General features: G+C 39.8%; 1 pseudogene; it reads right to left on the bottom strand.

The window, feature by feature from the left end:
• Positions 1–550: 550 nt before the first annotated feature.
• Positions 551–708, bottom strand: LOC114023018 (annotated as a pseudogene).
• Positions 709–3,659: the final 2,951 nt, after the last annotated feature.

Here is a 3,659-nt window from a genome sequence, read left to right as displayed (position 1 = left end):
AAACATAATGGTTATTGCCTTCTCTAATAACCTGATGCAACTAGCAGCAACTTCTGCTAATTCCTGCCTCAGATACAAAGTTTTCAGAGTTCTTTTTATTCATTCATTTGTTAAATGCATACTATAGGCAACACACTGTGCTATTTGTTATAAATGTTTCAAAGAATATAAGACATACACCCTACTTACTTGGAATTTAGGGTTTCCTTCAAGGTCTATATTCTCAATACTGAACCACATATTTTGTACCATAAAATCAAATAGTATAGAGGAATGAGCACTGGATTTGAACAGGCTTTGTGGGTTCAAATCCAGACCCCACTATTTGTATCATTTTAAGCAAATCAGTTCCCAAAATCTGTGCCTCAGTTTCCTCACTTGTAAAATGAAGTGGGTGGGACTAGATTGGATTACATTGTAGTTCATCTTTTTTTTTAAAATAAGAAGTTTCTTTATGTCTGCACCTTTGGAATTTCCAAAATCAGAGTGGTGGCATAGCAAGGTTTTGGACTAGGAAAAAATAAATCTAAGCCTCCATAGTAGCAGTTCTTTACAAGCCCAGCTTGGTTCTTCTCCAGTATCTCCTCTTGGAATTGGACTTGATCTTATTGCCAGTTTTCATGCGAATCCACTAAGGAATTGGACACAATTTGGCTTCAGGTTCTTTGTAAGGAATCTCTTGATTTTGAAAACCTTGTGGGAAGACATGGTGAAGTCTCAGCAAGGCAGCCAGAAAATAGCTGGAACCAAGGTTCCAGCAGCAGCAAGGTCCAAGTCTTATGGCTGGAAGCTGCTCAGTGTTGCCTACAACCTCTCACAAGCCAATCAAGAAGAAGAGTAAGGGACAGAACTGACTGAAAGCTAGCTGTGGAGTTAAGTAACTCTAGATTGGAGTTCTTAACCTAGGGTCTACAAACTGTGGATAGATTTCTGGGACTCCATGAACTTGTTTTATTTTTAATATTTTGATAACTATAATTCAATATCATTGTTTTCCTTTGTAACCCTATCTATTTCATGAGTTTAAAAACATTTCTATGAGAGGGGGTCTGTAGGCTTCACCAGACTGTCAAAGGGATCCATGACATAGAAAAAAGAGGTTAAGAACCTCTGGACTAGATGATCTCTAAGGTACCTTCTAGCTGTAGATCTTATAATATAAAATTTAAACCTGATTTTTTAGATTTAAAGAGATATTTTAACAGCTTTCAATACAATGTGCAAATGTTTATTTTGCATTAGTCACACTGTTATGATTTTCCATTATAAAGACACAAAAAAGATCAGACACTAAAGACAAAGCTAATGAAAGAGATGGCAAATAGATACTATCAGAAAATGTTGGGGTCTATTGGTAAAACTAAAAGTTCTTAGTCAGTCAGTCAGTCAACAAACCCTTATTAAGGGCTTACCAAGTGCCCAGTTAGTATACTAATTGCTAGAGGTTCAAAGAAAGGCAAAAAAAAAAAAAAATACTCCCTGTCCTCAAGGAGTGTATATTCTAATTTGCAAAAGAACACGATGAGCCAGTCAAACATGAAAGCAATTGGCCTTTTTACTTTTTCCATCTAAGGAAGGTCATTTGGCTTAACTGGAAATATTCAAGATTGGGGAGGGAGGAGGGAGGAAGAGAGGAGAATTAAGAGAAGGACACAAGGGCAGCACCTACCCCAACCCATGTGGCATCAGGTAACACATCCATAACTAAAGCACCTCTCAATTCCCTGCCCTGGCACCAGGACTTCCAGCTTTGAGTCTGGAAATAGGAACAACCCAAGATGTTGTCAGTGAATCCTCAGGCCCCTTGGTCTTTAAGCCATAGTAGGAACAGAAAGCCCATGATGGTCTTGTAGGGACTGCTACCAGGACTTGACATTCTGATCCCAAACTCTAAATTTGTCATCACTCTATTCTTCAGACAGTCTCCAGGAAGCTAAGATGGTTATTTGTTGTTGCTGTTGTTACTTTGTTTTAGGAAGAGAACTTAGGTCTGATTGGATTACTTCCCTCTGAGATCATGACCACAGCTGTTGTTTTTCCTCTTTCCTTTTCAAAAAGGACCAATGACATCAAAAGTGATGTCTTGATTTGCTCATGAATTCAATTTGAGGCAGAGTTGCACAAAGTTGTCAGCCTCACTCTCTCTTCCAATGTCATGGAATCTGGTGGCAAAACAAAAGTCAAGATTACTGGTGATGGCCTGGGATACCAGGGAAGATCTTGGTGTCTTCCATGTCTGACAAAGCTGTATGGACTCCACTGTGCCTACTTCAGCTGCCTTAGCAGAACAAAGTGTTCTCATCTGCCCATTCTGCTGGGGGAAGTGTTCGCATGCTTGGGGTAGATATGGCACTAACTCACCATAGGGTTTGAGGCCAGTTTGTTACACTCAACCTGGTTTAGCCTCTCTGCCTAGACAGTTTTACCAGAGTGTGACTGCTGGGCAAGCAATGACTTCTTGGAGTCACCAGTGAGAATTAGGTGATAGGTGGATGAGGAGCCCTGAAAAGGGCTCAGGAAGCCCTTACACCAGAGGTGCTAGTCCTCCTTGAACATCCCATACAACCTAACATGTAGCTAGGAAACTGGAAATTCCTAGCTTAGTGGATTCTGGGTATTCAAAATCCTTTATAAGAAGCAGTGGATTTAGTGTGGAACTGAAGTCAGGAAGGTCTAAGCCCAAAAACATCCTCAGTCACTTACTTAGGTAAGCCATTTAACCTTTCACCCCTTCCAGCTTTACTTTCCTCATCTGGGAATAATAATAGCACCTACCTCTCAAAGTTGTTGTGAGGATAAAATGAGATGATATTTGTAAGATGCTTAGCAAACATTAAAGCACTATATAAACAATAATCATCATTATTATTATGGTTTCAGGAGAAGGGACAGAAGGGAAGAGCTACAAGACAAGGACTGGGGAGCAGCCAGAGTGCTGGGAGCTGGCTTGGTGGATAAAGAAAAATTAGGCCCAAAAGACCCAGTTTCACATTCTTCCACACTATATCACAAATTCCCAAGGGCAAGATTGCAAGCTATATCTATTACACTGATTATCAGTGTCATGAAAATAGCTTGATACTCCTTTAGAGCTGGAGGATGAGGGTAATAATTCAATCACTATAAGCAGCTGTTGTCACACGACTGCTAGGGACTATTGGTAAATGTGAAATTAAGCTTACATGTTGGAGTCAGACTACAGAGGGCCTTAAATATCCATGTCAAGAGTTTGTATTTTATCCCATCACAGGGCATCACGGTCAGACCTCTGCTTTAAGAAAATTATTTTGGCAGCTGTAAAGGACAGATTAGAGATAGAAGAGACTAGAAGCAGAGAGATCATTTGGTCTCTAAAATGGCTTTTAGTTCAGACAAGAAGTAATGAAGCCCAAAACCATAGTTATACAAGTAGAAAGGAAGAGTTGGTTGTAAGACATGAAGGATGGGGTCAACAGGACTTGCAGAATGAATGGATATGAGATATTAGGAAGAGGGAAGAATCCAAGATAACTAAGGTTTCCATCCTGGATGGCTGGGAAAACAATAATGTCATCAACAGAAATGAGAAAGCTGCTATTATTAGATGACATGCTAGACACCGCACAAAAGGAATTTGTTTCTGTTTTTCAGGAGGAAAAAACCCCACCCTATGACATGGA

This window comes from Vombatus ursinus, unplaced genomic scaffold, assembly GCF_900497805.2.
Source record: "Vombatus ursinus unplaced genomic scaffold, bare-nosed wombat genome assembly UNPS02014816.1, whole genome shotgun sequence".
Lineage (NCBI taxonomy): Eukaryota > Metazoa > Chordata > Mammalia > Diprotodontia > Vombatidae > Vombatus > Vombatus ursinus.
This window is presented reverse-complemented; position numbering and strand designations above follow the sequence as displayed.